The sequence below is a fragment of the Canis lupus genome, chromosome 13 (assembly GCF_011100685.1).
Source record: "Canis lupus familiaris isolate Mischka breed German Shepherd chromosome 13, alternate assembly UU_Cfam_GSD_1.0, whole genome shotgun sequence".
Taxonomy (NCBI): domain Eukaryota; kingdom Metazoa; phylum Chordata; class Mammalia; order Carnivora; family Canidae; genus Canis; species Canis lupus.
The window spans coordinates 49268199-49283625 of NC_049234.1; the positions used below are offsets into that span (position 1 = coordinate 49268199).

The window sequence follows — 15427 nt, forward strand, 5'->3', positions numbered from 1 at the left end:
TTCATTTGCTATCCCCTTGACCTAAGGTTCTACTTGTCTAGAGTTCTTAGTTATGGTGGGAGGAATGCTTCCACAGGGGACATACAGTGATTCCATTGAACTGAGACTGTCACCCAGCCTCAGGGGCTCCTCATGACTCTGAGTGAACAGGTAAAGAAGGGGGTAACTGTACTGGCCAGAGTGATTGATCCTGACTACCAACAAAAAAATTGGGCTGCAATTGCATAATAGAGGTAATAAGGAAGAGTATGTCTGGAATATAGATGTTTTATGGCATCTCCTAGTACTCCCGGGTCCTCTGGAGTAATAGAAAACTACAACAGCCCAGTTCAGGACAGCTAATGGCCCAGGTTCTTCAGGAATGTAGTGTCCCCTTACCATCCAGAGAACCTAGCCAACCGAGTTCCTTGCCAAGGACATGAGGAATGTGGAATGGGTAGTGGAACAAGACGGCTCCAGAGATTACATAGAAAGACTACATACATGTATTCATGTAAACATGCATATGCATATAAAGAAAGCTATGACCACATGACCAGTTGCCAAAACAAGGACCCATAGTATGGGTATTTCTTCCATATCTTGTAATGAATATGGTTGTATATATATATTAACCAAATATTTTTGTTTTCTTCCCTTTCCTCTCCTTATCCTTTAATGTAAGATACATTAATAATAGCATTATACCTCAGTATGTAGTTATAGGAGAAGTGTGAATATTACTCAAGGACTTTGCATCCTCTTCTAGGGAGCAAGTTAGTGTGTTTTCAAATGTATGTGGGATATTGGTATCATGTTAGTGGAAGTATGGCTTTGTTACTGACTTTATTTGGAAATTAAATATGGTTAAAGGAGATGTATATGGTTGCCAGGTTGACAAAGGATGAAGTGTGATGATTATTTTTTTAAAGATTTTTTTTGTGTGTGTGTAGAGAGTGCTTGCCTGAGCAGGGAAAGTGATAGAGGGAAAGGAAGAATCTCAAGGAGACTCCCCCAGAGCACTCAGTGTGATGCAGGGCTGCATCTCACTACCCTGATTTCACAAAATGAGCCGAAATCGAGAGTGGGAAACTTAACCACTGAGCCATTCCTTTGTGTCCCAGAGTGTGATGATCATTTTGATGTGTTAATTTGTCCCTAGTTGTTTAATCAAACACAAATACTGTTTAATTGAACTATTGCTGTGAAGGTATTTTAGAGATATAATGAAAGTCCATAATTCATCGATTTAAAATAAGGGAGATTATTCAAGATAATCTGAGGGGGGATACCTGAGTGGCTCAGTGGTTGAGCATCTGCCTTTGGCTCAGGGCATGATCCTGGGGTCCTGGTATTGAGTCCCTCATCAGGCTCCCCTCAGGGAGCCTGCTTCTCCATCTGCCTATGTCTCTGCCTCTCTCTGTGTGTCTCTCATGAATAAATAAATCTTAAAAAAAAAAAAGATAATCTGAGTGAGCCTGAATCAATAAATTGAAAGGCCTTGGGTCACCTGGGTGGCTCAGGCAGTTAAGTGTCTGACTCTTGATTTTGGCTCAGGTCACAATCTCAGGGTTGTGAGATGGAGTGCTGTGCTAGGCTCTGTGCTGGGTGAAGAGGCTGCTTGGGATTCTCTCTCTCCATCTTAATAGATAGACAGGCCTTAAAAATAGGACTGAGCCTTCCCTGAGAGAAGAAATTCCATCTGTGAACAGCAGTTGTAGTCTGTGCTCTTGAATTCTAGCCTTCCTTCTTAAGGACTTGCCCTGTGCATTTCAGACTTGCTTAGCCAGCCACCACCTGGTATAAGACAATTCCTTGCAGTAAATCCTTTAATATATCTTACACATGTGCATGCACGTTTCTACCTCTATCTCCTACTGGTTCTGTTTCTCTGATTAAACCCTGATCAATACAGCCTCTGATGTCCCTAAACTTTTGTCCTACTACACTAAATATGTGGGGTAAAGTAGCAAGCAACTCCCACTTGCCAATTTTTTCCACTCAAAGTCAGCCTGATTTTTTGTATTCACAGCACTCTTTGAAACTCAAGTGGCACAATTTGGCAGTGAAAAGAACCAGCACCCACACATATTCTAGCGTGTGGGAGAAATGTGTCCAGACACAGATTTCACATTAGCAATCATATCTGCCTCTGTTACTATTTCTAAATATCATTTCGTTTTACTTGTGAATTGTTGTAAGACATATCAAAGGACGTTCTGAGACAGACCAATGGGAAAAACAGAAAACTATAAATTGATGTGGTTTTGAGAAATAATAGGCCCCAAAAAACTGCCAAATTGTTGTCATTTTGATAGTCCCTTACCTAGATCTGGGTTAAGTACAGACATAATTCAGTAGGTTTTGTGTAGGTATTTACAGTCAGTGCTGCTGTTATGTGACCTAAACATTGCCCAAAATCAACATGTTATGCAAAATTATAAAATGAAAACCAAGTCTATTGGGAAAAATAGGATATTTAACACAACACACGAAAAATTTATCAATGACATATTTTATTTTATTTTCAATGACATATTTTAAAAGAATAGGACCCTACTAAAAGAAGTAGTTGTTTTCCACATATTAAATTATAATGAAATATGTAAATACTATAATAAATATGTAAGCCTTGAAAAAGACCTGAAGTTTGCTTGTGGACTAGCACATTAGAAGGGCTGCAGCTTGTGAGGTAGGGGAAGGCAGGTTATCAAATTGGACAGCAGCTGCAATGCCACATGTGTTGTATGAATGCATCTTCTGACACAAGGAGCAACGTGGGGTAACTGGTAGGTATTTGAGGGGTGTGCATGTGTGCATTTTGCTACATATCTCACTTTAACTGGGTGAAATTATCTGTATTCACCTCATGTTTCTCATGGGTGAGGTACCCTAGGTCAATCACGCTTGACCACATTTGCATTGTCAAAACAAGTACTTTTAATATACTACATAAAGAGATCACCATCCTTTATCTGCATTTTCAAAATCTCAAACTTCTTTGGAAGTTTGGCACAGGTGTATATATTAGCAAAACTTAAAATGAATAAAGGTGTTTTTCAGAAATCCTACATTTGATTATGAATTGTCACAGACCCCCTGGGGTCTAAATACACCCTTATACAATCTGAAAAATTCTGATTTCTAAAACACATCTACTCTGAAGGAGATAGGGAATAGTAGGTACGTTTTATTGAGTGCTCCAGGCATCATGATGGGCGCTGTAGATGTAGAATAAACAAGGTTCAGTCCCTGTACCCAGGGAACTTGCAGTCTAGGAGCTATAGCATGCTCTGTGGTATTGTAGTAGATGTCTGTGCATGCACAAATGGAGAACAGAGGAGAGAGTCATTCTTTCTGGCCAGAGAGTGTAAGGACATCTATCCAAGGAACATGACACCTGGAATGTGCTTGGGGTAACAGTTGGGAATTCTCTAGGCAAAGGCAGAGAGGTATTCCTCACATGCCCTTTCCTTTATGTGTATCTGTTTTCCTAATCTCTTTATAAGGACACCAGTATATTTGAATAGGGCCCACCTAATGACCTCCGTTTATCTTAATTAGCTCTTTAAAGACTCTATCTCCAATACAGTCATATTCTGAGGTACTTGGGGGTTAGGACTTTAACGTATGAATTTTGAGTGGACACAGTTCAGCAGTTAGGTTCATAACATACAGTGGCACAAAAGAAGGGTGAACAAAGCACACGGAAGCCAGAGGAAGGTGTGGTCAATTACTATTTGGCTTAGTGACTTGGGAAAGGCTTCAAGGACATAGGTCTTGAAAAATGAATAGAACCTCATCAAATTGAGAAGGAAAAAGATGATATTTTTGTCTGAGGAAATAGCAAATCCAAACCTTAGGCCCACCTCAGATCTACACCATATGCCATAGCCTGTGTCCAGGACTTGGTATTCCCTGATATGGGCCAGTCACCACCTGCTCTGTTTGTGCCCCCTGACTTGTGAAAGCCAGTCACTACCATCTGTGGACCTCTCACCATTTGTTCTAGCCACCCCTGCCCTCTTATAAAAGAACATTATTGATCTTGTCTCTTCATTTTCTGAAAAAGCACAGCAGTAAATATCTGCTTCCCCCTGTGCTTCCCCAGAAAAAGAAACAACTCTTCCTTCTTCCCTCATGTAACTTGACAGCCACCATTGATACCCCTTCCCTCCTCTCTAGAAGGAGAATCTCAGTCCTTAGCCTTTTTATGATATGACACTGGAGGGTGCTGCCTACCTGACATGTTGCCAACTCCTTAGTCAGAATGTACTGGGAAACTGGACACAGTAAAAAGGTGATAACTACCAAGTGCTTGTGTATCACTGTACTTCTAGTGATTTTTTTTTTTTTTCAAGAGAGGGAGAGAGAATCTTAAGCAGTCTCCATGCCCAGAGTGGGAACCCAACATGGGGCTTGATCTCACAACCCTGAGATCATGACCCAAGCCGAAATCAAGAGTCAGATGCTTAAGTAACTGAGCTGCCCAAGTGCCCCTCTAGTAATCTTTTTTAACTGAACAGTTTCCTCTCAAAAATACTCTGATGTTCCAGAGCCAAAAAAAGATGTTGTGAAATTACCTTTATTTTTTTTTAAGATTTTATTTATTTATTCATGAGAGACACGGAGACAGAGAGAGAGGCAGAGACACAGGCAGAGGGAGAAGCAGGCTCCATACAGGGAGCCCGATGTGTGGGACTCGATCCTGGGTCTCCAGGATCACACCCCGGGCTGAAGGCAGCTCTAAACCACTAAGCCACAGGGGCTTCCCGTGAAATTACCTTTAAATTAGATTACAGGATTCAGACAGTTGTTGTGTACTGTGTCCTAACATACACTGTTTACTTACATGAGTGAAATCAGAACTTTACATAAATATTAGGCTTAATTAACCAAAATGTTTCAGTTAACTCACTTGAGTTTACTGAGCAGTGCACTGTAGATTGTAGGGGAGGTGTGTGTACGAAATATATGGTACCTACAGAAAATAAATGATTTTTGAGAGAGGATTGCCTGGCTGGCTTAGTTAGTAAAGCATGTGGCTTTTGATCTCAGGTTATAAGTTTGAGCCCTGTGTTGGGTGTGAAGGTAACTTAAAAATTAAATTAAAAAGAGATTTTTGAAGGAAATAATAAAGTGATTCCCAGGGTATCTTCAGAGGAACACTTACTCATGACCAATATCAGAAAGTGAACTCTGGGAAGCACTGCATATTCTCTCCTCTTTTGGAAAGCAGTAATGATACCAGCATATTAAAGACTCTGAAAGGTCTCATAGTAAAGAAACATATTTAACTTTATTTTACATGGATTCTCAAATGTACTGGTCTTTGAATAAGAACCTGGTACCAACCACAGAGCACATTCTGAGAAACTCCAAACCAAGGCGCTTATGATGCTTAAAATGAACTACAATAGGAAATTCTGTTTCTCACTTGGAAGCATACTATATAAATCCAATACAGATAAATTGCACATTTTTATTGTTTTAGGTTTAGAAATGAAAATGTAAGAATTGCATCTTTATGACAAATGGAAAATGAAGCAGATTTGCTTGACTTGCCCAGTGATTTTTAATTTTTAGAATATTCTATATAAACTAGCAATTATGATGATGCAGCCATCAAATGGCATGTAATTATATCCATGAAATAATGGATAATGTGCACTCTTTTAAACTGATAAGAACAGATACTACACTTGATCTTAGCCAAAAGGCCGAGAAGCGATGTGCACTCTTTTAAATGAAAAAAAATTCCCTAAAGTAATTATTGGATGATGAAAATAAATTAATTCAATGCAGTACTTAAAGAATGAAAATTACTGTGATCCCTGAAGCAATCTTTATGCATATATAGATTCTTTCATGTGAAAAATTGCAACAGAAAATTGCTGAAATATTAAGAAAATATAGCACCCACTGTCTTTTCTATAATAAATTCAATCTTATAACTTAAGACCGTAAATTAAAAAAAAAAAAAAGACAGTAAATGTACAGAGAGGCTGGTAAGCAGATGTTTTATGGCTAGTAAGAGATGGGATCAGAATTCAGGCCATGTATTCTTTGTCTCTAGGGCCCACACACTTAACCCTTAACTAGCTGCAGCCAGTAAAAAACAAATTTTAGTAGGAATTCCTTCTCTCTTCCCTTCCCCTTACCCCATACCAGCCACCCAGTGAAAGCAGATTTGTGTTACTAAATTCTAAAATGCAGGCGTTTCCGTAGTGTAGGGGTTATCACGTTCGCCTCACTAAATTCTAAAATGCCATCTCAAATACAGTAATGTTGGATATGACTTTGCTAAACTACTTACACTTCTAATGTATGGCAGTTGTATTTTGGAATATTTCACACTACCATTGCAGAAGTGCTTTACTACATTGTCAAAATTGCTTTGATCTTTTAGACCCTATCTGTACAAAAATTTTCACAGTAAGGGTTGGTGTTACCTATGAAGAAGATAGCTGCTGGTGATAACCATACACTTAATCCAGTTGATTCTATGGAGACAGGGTATCCCCCAAATCATAAACTGATCACAAAATAGTTAATTTAATGACTATTTGTAGACATATGCTCAGGATTTCATAATGGTTGTTGTGCCATAGATTTGCAAATATTTCATAAAATTTAGTTACTTTTTTGATGCAAGAGATCTTATACCAAACTTTGAGAGTAAAACTGGGGAACTGAATAAGTATAACTCCCTCTCTGATTTATTATTATTATTATTTTTTAAAGATTTTATTTATTTATTCATAGAGACACAGCTAGAGAGAGAGAGAGAGAGGCAGAGACACAGGCAGAGGGAGAAGCAAGCACCATGCAGGGAGCCTGATGTGGGACTCGATCCCGGGTCTCCAGGATCACACCCCGGGCTGCAGGCGGCGCCAAACCGCTGCGCCACCGGGGCTGCCCCCTCTCTGATTTATAAGATTTCATTTCCTATTAACGTTGCTTAGTTATGATTTGGTGTCAGAATGTAGGGTGGGCCTAAATGTAATTACTGAGTCTTTTAATAAAATTAATCCTGGAAAATTAATTAATTGTCCCAATCAATAATAAAATAATCATACAAACAAATATTTAAACTGTATTTCAGATGAAAAATATTTCTGACAGGAAATATTTTAGGGGATGCCTGGGTGGCTCAGTGGTTGAGTGTCTGCATTCTGCTCAGCACGTGATCCCAGAGTTCCAAGATCGAGTACCACATCAGGCTCCCTGCGAGGAGCCTGCTTCTCCCTCTCCTGTGTCTCTCTCTGTGTCTCTCATTAATAAATAAAATCTTAAAAAAAAGAAAAAGGAAATGTATTTTGGAAATGAGAAGGGGGAAAATTTATTTTTTATTTTTGAAAATTATTTTTTATAACTCAGATGTGACCAAACACTAAGACTCTGGAGTATACTTGTAAGTTTCTGCATTCTCACTCCTCCTCTGAAGAGAAATTGATGTTCTTAGGCCTAGAATCTCTTTTTCTCATGGTAAGAAGGATTGGTTGTTGGATGGATAGTTCAGATAGGTTTTACTGTTCTTTTACCTTTCCCATAATAACTAAGGCATTAAAAAAAAATAAGGCATTGCTAAAATGGCCTTTCTGGAGTAATCCTTGAGAAATATGCTCACATTTGGACTTTGACACATCTTCCTAGATAATGTGTGTGTACTCATACAAGTGATTGCCCATATAATGTGCAGGACAGAGTGCCTGGTTCACAAGGCACTCAAATGGGGCCAGCTTTACAGACGAAGCGCCTGAGGGAGGCCATTCTGTGCTTGCATGAAGCCTATCAAGTTCACCTCCCAGCTAAGGCTTCCATACCCTGGTGTCCTCCCCAAGGCTGTCTTTATCCCATCCTTAACTTTGTATTCAGTTCCTTCCGGGTTCTCTTCACTCACTTGCTCTCCCCCAACAATATGATCAATGCAGACTAATTTTATATGGTGGCTGCCACCATTCTGAACACTGAAGCAATACAAAAAATACATATCAGCCTCCTTGGCTGACTGTATAGACCACCCATTAGTGAAATGCGCAAGTCACCTGTTGTTACTGTAAGAAACTGTGGTTTATCTAGTAAATTAGTAGTTATAGTTAACTCCCTTGGTTCCAACTCAACTGAAGACCACCAAATCCACCTTGACTTCAGAGCAAGTGTTGATTTGTTTCCCCATCAATAAACTCTGACATGATCTAAAATTATCTACTTAGCTAAAAAGCTAGGTTTGTGGGTCCAGACTGGGGATAATGATTTCATAACTGATACTTTTAGAATTTTGCTATGGTCTTTTAGAATATTTCTGATTAGAGAATTAAGGACTAGATATTTCTGTAGTGGGGAAAAAGGCAATCAATATGAAAGGAAAAAGGAAAAGTTTCACCTCAAAAATAAGTAAAATGTAGCACAAATTACTCTTTGACCATATATAATAATGCTGCCAAATCAAGAAATCAGGTGTCATTTGCATATTTTGAGCTTTGGACAGTCATAGAGAAAATAATTCATTTATTTCATCAGTCAGTGCCAAAGACCAACTATATAATATAATGATACTTGTAGTGTCTTATAGAATACTTTAAAATTTTTAATTGACTCATTTTATATAAGGTTAGCTCTTTTAACACTTGATGTTCTTTGATGGTCTTCAGAGACTATTGATTATAATTTTAAAAAATTATTTATTGATGGGAACCAGAAGTAGGTGTCATGAAAATCTCTGGCTTATTTTCCTGAATTAAATAACCACTGAAAACAAGCAGTCTGAAATCAAACCCTCCCATTTGTATTGTTTGTTTTTACCATTTTTAAGTGGTTTTTTTTTTTTTTTTAGATTTTATTTATTTATTCATGAGAGACAGAGAGAGAGAGGCAGAGACATAGGCAGAGGGAGAAGCAGGCTCAGAAGCAGGCTCCCTGGGGGAGCCCCATGCAAGCCTCGATCCTGGGACCCTGGGATCACGCCCTGAGCCAAAGGCAACCACTGAGCCACCCAGACGTCCCACCATTTTTAAGTGTTATGATTTCAATTGTATTGCACACACTTCTTGTCTTTTAAATAAACATAATGAAAAGAATTTAACTCTGGTTTGAGGACTGCATAGCTGGCACAGAACATTGTGGATGGGAGGCATCTGATACAAGTGCCCTTTCCTCTTAAGTGTGATATAATTCATTACTGTTTCAGGGGCCACTGAGGTTGGAAGGTCTGTTTGCACCTATAGTAAGGATCCCAGACTGTTGTCTTTTTGTGGTTGGCAACTGTTTTGTGTGCTTTCTCAGTGTTTTATGTTACAGTTTAGGGCAGAGAGGTTTAAACCACTTTTTCTGGGCAGCCCCAGTGGCCCAGCAGTTTAGTGCCGCCGGTTCAGCCCCGGGGTGTGATCCTGGAGACTCGGGATCGAGTCCTACGTCAGGCTCCCTGCACGGAGCCTCCTTCTCTCTCTCTCTGTCTCTCTCTCTGTCTTGAATAAATAAATAAATCTTAAAAAAAATAATAAAACACTTTTTCTGTGCTTCAGACTTGGTCTCAGGAAGGCCAGAACTGAAGATCACTAAAAGAAATGAGATGATTACCTTGCACATCTTGAACCTCATTTTTATACGCCGATTTTTCTCTGGCCAGCAGAGGTCCAGGGTATCTGATACTCAGATGCAGACTCATACCTAGGTGTTTTGTGCAGGTACTTTTCCATATGCTTTGCAAGCTTCCATCTTTTCTTTTCCCTCAGAGCTCTTGACTCCAGCTTCAGAGACACATTTCCCCTGACATAGACAAGTTAGTTCATCTGTCTGTGCCTGAGGATCCTCTTCTGTAACATGGGGATGTTAATAGTATCAACCTCATACGGTCATTGTGAGGATTAACTAAATTAATACTTGGAAAGTTCTTGAAGCAGGGGTGCATGTTAAGGGTTAAGTAATTAAAAATAAGATGACCACTGGGTGACTGGCTTCTTAAAGAAAAGGAAGGCCCTGAAGAGATGCTGCTTCTGGTACAGTGTGATACACACTTTCTTTCCTGAGGTAGGAGCGGAGTGATGTGGATGGATTTGTGATTGAAGAAGCAGAACTGAACGGTATAAACTAAAATATCTGTTGGAAATGCTGGCACTGAGCCCTGGGTCCTGACTGGATGAAGTAATATATGGAGAGACGTTCATAGCAACTCTTTTGGGACTCTTTGTAGTGGATTTTAAGAGGAGAAAAGAGAAATAAACTGGAAATACATAGAGGTGGAGGGAATTGGGGGCAAAGCTTATGCCAAGAGTTAGCAGTTACCTTCCGTATCTGACAATGGCTAAAACAGGGTGATTCTCAGGGGAGTGTGTGTGTGTGTGTGTGTGTGTGTGTGTGTATACACACACGCACACACATGCACAAAGTTATATACGTAAAGGTATATACATTTTTTTAAGCACCTGTCTGACTTAACATGTTTTCTCAGCTTCTTCTGTGGAGAAGGGCACTGGCCATCTGCTTTGTTAAAGAAAGCAGGCACCACCTTTGTGTAGCATGTGCCCGGGGGTGCTGTGCGGCCACTGTGATGCTTGGGACCCCTCCGTGTTGACCCAGGTGCTTTTTTGGGAGCCTGGTGGCAAAAGCCTTTCCATGCCCTTGGCTTGTCTCTGCCTGACTGTGCCCAGACAGGGGCTGGCCCTGCCGTTGCTGGCACAGGGCTTGGTCGCTCACTCACTCTGATGGCTGCCCTTTGCCCCAGCTCCCTTGGCCAGAGGCAGCTCACTTGTAATTTGCTCTCAGGCTCAGAGGTGCAGCTCTGTCAAACTGCAGCATATGTTTATCTTCTAATCCACAGACAAGAAGAAAGGAGGTAAATTCCAGCCTTTTAAGAAGTTGTTTGGCAGAAGGAAAAAGAAAGACACTTTGTTGTCCCAGGAGGTGTCAACAGGGACTAAGATTCGCTCTTCCCGGAGTGTCAGCAATGGGACCTTCTCTTCAGATGAGGAGACCCTGGAAGACAATCTAAGGTAACAATTCATACTCCACCCACCCCCACCCTCCAGATCTTTGGCAGAGTCCCAAGGTGGAGAATGGGATTCCAGAGGAGGCAAGGGTGGAATCACAGCTGTGTTGTATCTATGGGAAGGTGGAAGACGTGGGGTACTTTGTGCATTCTGTGTGGAGAAGTCACCGTAGCAGGGGGATCAGCAATGAATCTGACCCCATTTTCCAGGAGAGCACAGGGATCTGCACCTTCATTTTGCTGCCCTCACTGGTGGTAGAGGCAACACCCCCACTGCATTGGCTCAGCAAGTTAACCTGGATAGAAGGAGACTGCATTCCCGTGTCCTGTTGCTTGACATAGAGAAAGGGTGGTCACAGATTAGGTGGGACATCCACGTTGAGAACACAGACTGCTCAGGCACTGAGTGGTCACCCTTCATACCTCTGGCAATCTCTAGCAGCTTCTGGAACCTGTCACGGAACTTGTAACTTCTACTCATTGTTTTCTTTTTCTTTTTTCTTTAAAGGCTTGTTTATTTATTTGAGAGAAATAAAGATTTATTTATTTGAGAGGGAGGGAGAGGGGCAGAGGGGAGACAGAATCGCAGGTGGTCTCCAGCTGAGTGTAGAACCCACTGGGGGCTCTGTCCTACCACCCAGGGATCACCGGCTGAGCCAAAACCAAGAGCCTGACAGAGGCTTACCCAACTGAGCCACCAGGGCACCCCCTGCTCTTTGTTTTCTGTTTCTCCGTCTCTCCCTCTTGCTTCCCTCTTCACCCCTTCCCTTTCTCCTTCCCTCCCTCTCTCCTTCCCTTCTTCATCTTCCTTCCCTCTCCCTCTCTTTCTTTCTGAGACCACAGGCTATAAATCTGGCCATGACAGTGTCAAGAACTCAGAAAAGCAGGGTCAGGAGGTACTTTCTCACCTGAGTGCTGGGAATTGAAATCGGAGTCAGAGATGGTTCAACTCTGCTACTGATGGCTTAAAGTCAGCTCCTCTGAGTAGCGTCTTCCCGTGACGTGATCTGATTAGTTTACCCTTGCCAGTATTCCCCCAGCGTCATGCACCTGGCTCCAGCAGAGAACTTGTCACTTTCTATGGAAATTACTGATTTGCTGGTCTGTCTCTCTCATTTGACTGCCAGTTCCATGAAGTCAGGGACCAGGTTTTATTCGGTCTTGTATTAGGTGCTCCAAAAACGTTTCCTGTGAATGCCTGGCACAGTACGAGTTTCCCTAATACACATGGAAGGAATTGACAATGTCATCTGTGATGGTTTTTCTATGATTCAAGGATGAGAACAAAAACATCCTCTGTGTTGTGTGTCAGTAAGTAAATTGTAATAAACACTGCCGTTGAGCATAACTTACAGACTTCTTAGGCAAGCAGGAAACATGAAACTGCAGTGCTCAGCCACCGCATTTGTGGGTCCTGACTAATACTGACTCTTCCTTCACAGGCCTGTATTTGTTTTCCATTATCTTTAGTAAGAAAACTGAAGGAAATTATTTTACTGAAAGAAGAACACAGCTAGCACTGAATTCATCCAGTTGTTGGAATCTCAGTTATGTACTGATGTATGCTTGAGTATTGTTCAGTATGAATGTTTTGATTTTACTTCAGTTTATTTGGTTGTAAAACAGGAATGCAAACCCTTTTGCCTCAGAGTATCAGAATGAGGTGTACAAATAACTAAAATGTGACGAACTAGTAGTTGAATGCGAATGAAGTTGAGTCTAGAAAGTTCTCCTTTAAAAGGACTGTTCTGTGAAAACACAGCCTGTCCTTTTTATGATTTTGCCAAATCCCTGATTGCTTACTGAATGACTTTGGACCTTTAGAGGAGCCTGGATCCTGGGGGTTCTCTTCTCCTCTAAGTTCTATTCCATCTACTCCCTTGGAGTTTTCCATAGGTTTTAAGTTGTACAAAGCCTTGGAATTCCATAGGGGTTCAAACAGCTACATTTTTATAAAATACAGGTAAACATTCCCTGTCCTTGTTATTGGCTTTTGTTAATAAACCTATATTTTTGAGACATACACTATATTTTAATTATTTAATACTTATTTTTATAATAAAAGAAGCTGGAAGGATAAGCTTTGGGTAAAGAGTTTTTTAAAATGTCTCCTTAAATATTTTTTTAAGATTTTATTTATTTAAAAAAAAAAGATTTTATTTGTTTATTCATGAGAGACAGAGAGAGAGAGGCAGAGACACAGAGGAAAAAGCAGGCTCCATACAGGGAGCCCGATGTGCAACTCGATCCCGGGGGACTCCAGCATCATGCCCTGGGCCAAATGCAGGCGCTAAACCGCTGAGCCACCCAAGGATCCCTTATTTTTTAAATTAAAAAGACAAGAAAGGGATCCCTGGGTGGCGCAGCAGTTTAGCGCCTGCCTTTGGCCCAGGGCGCGATCCTGGAGACCCGGGATCGAATCCCACGTTGGGCTCCCGGTGCATGGAGCCTGCTTCGCCCTCTGCCTATGTCTCTGCCTCTCTCTGTCTCTCTCTGTGTGGCTATCATTAAATAAATAAATAAATAAATAAATAAATAAATAAATAAATAAATAAATAATAAAAATAAAAAAACAAGAAACAGGAGTCATTTAAAATATGTTTCCTTTTTCTTCTTAGAAATTGACAGTTGCAAAATAACTCCACCTGCAAAATAAACCCTATATCCATTGCTTACCGTATAGCTGAATTTCTGATTATTCACCCCCTTTACAGATGGAGAAAATGAAAGATGCTGTTTCCAACACTTCCTTTTTTTTTTAACTAAAGTATAATTAATGTGTTTCCAATAATTTTTATTTTCCACTTACTGCTCAATTAATAATCATGTTACTTTAGATTGTATAATGATTCACAAAATCTCTGTGCATTTTATTTGCTATCTCCACGATGGACAGCTCTCATTGAAACACAAACCTCAAAATTCTGCTGGCACCGTCTTGGGTGGAGGTTCCATGGAGGCAGATTTCAGCCCAGGGTGAGGGAGAATTTCCTAAGTACTAGAGCTGCCTAAAACGGGAGGCTGGGTATGTGCCAGCAAGGGTTTGGACTGATGAAGGGAAATTCTGCATTGGGTGAGAATTTAAAGGAGTTGAACTTTAATACGCTGTCAAACTCCAAGAATCTGTTATTCTAGAAGTGTCTCCATGGCCAAAAATAGCTCATTATTGATCTTCCTCCTGCCTGAAATTTCTCATTTCCTTTGAGCTTTCTGTTCTTTCGCTAGGTTATAAGCCTTTTTTCTCCTTGGCTGCTGCTTTTAAATTATACATACCTGCGGGGAAAGCAAAATAGTAAAACATGTTCAGTTTTTAACAATTTAAGACTTCCTTTATTAATTAAATATAACTAAAATTGTATTTCCCCAAATGTGTTGAATTTAAAAAGGGGAAGAGGGTCAGCTTGGAAAATAGGTTTGGGGAATTCTTGGCCAAAACAAATTAAATAGGATCCTTTACATAAGACTTTTCAGAGCTTTTACTATGCTAATGTGCCCTGGGAATCTCTGAGAAGGGAGATGCAGTATGGAACATTTCCAAGACTCCTTTAACCACAAACCTTTTTTTTTCACAGAGAACATCCAATGGCATATTATTAAAGCCACCACTTGTTGAGCTTAATGCAGTGTGTTTTGCATAGGTGAACTCATAGTGCCACACTATGAGATTGATGTTATTATCCTCATTTCTTTCTTCCAGAAATTGAAATTCTAAAAAATTGAGATATAATTGACATATACCGTGTTTCAGGTTTACAACATAATGATTTATTATTTTGTATATATTGCAAGATGATCACCACAATCTGTTACCATACAAAAGTTACAAAAAATTTTTTTTCTTGAGAACTTTTTTTTTTTAAGATTTTATTTATTTATTCATGAGAGATGCAGAGAGAGAGAGGCAGAGACACAGGCAGAGGGAGAAGCAGGCTCCATGCAGGGAGCCCGACATGGGACTCGATCCCGGAACCCTGGGATCACGCCCTGGGCCAGAGGCAGATGCTCAACTGCTGAGCCACCCAGTCATCCTCCTGATGAGAACTTTTAAGATTTATCTTCTTAGCAACTTTCAAGTACATGATACTGATAATATATACAATGCATAGAATAATATATATCATACAATATAAATAATTGTATTATTAACCATAGTCACCATGCTGTACATCTCCATGACCTATTTGATAACTGGAAATTTGTACCCCTTCACCTTTTTCACCCACTCTTCAACCTCCTCCCCTCTGGCAACCATCAATCTGTTTCTGTATTTAATAGTTTTGTTTTGCATGTTCATTTGTTGTAGTTTTTAGATTCCATGTATTAGTGAGATCATACTATATTTCTTCTCTGACTTAGCATAATACCCTCAAGGTATGTTCATGTTATCACAAATGGCGAGATTTCATTTTTTATGGCTAAATAATATTCCTGTGTGTGTGTGTTTAACATCTTCTTCGTCCG

General features: G+C 40.1%; 1 protein-coding gene and 1 pseudogene across 1 annotated transcript in view; one reads left to right on the plus strand and one right to left on the minus strand.

Moving 5' to 3' along the window:
- CRACD (capping protein inhibiting regulator of actin dynamics) overlaps window positions 1-15427 on the plus strand; it is a 280286-nt gene that overhangs the window by 212854 nt on the left and 52005 nt on the right. The window contains 1 exon segment of the mRNA XM_038556160.1: window positions 10799-10970. The gene's annotated coding sequence lies outside the window, so the exon portion shown is untranslated.
- On the minus strand, window positions 5548-5711 carry LOC119865443 (annotated as a pseudogene).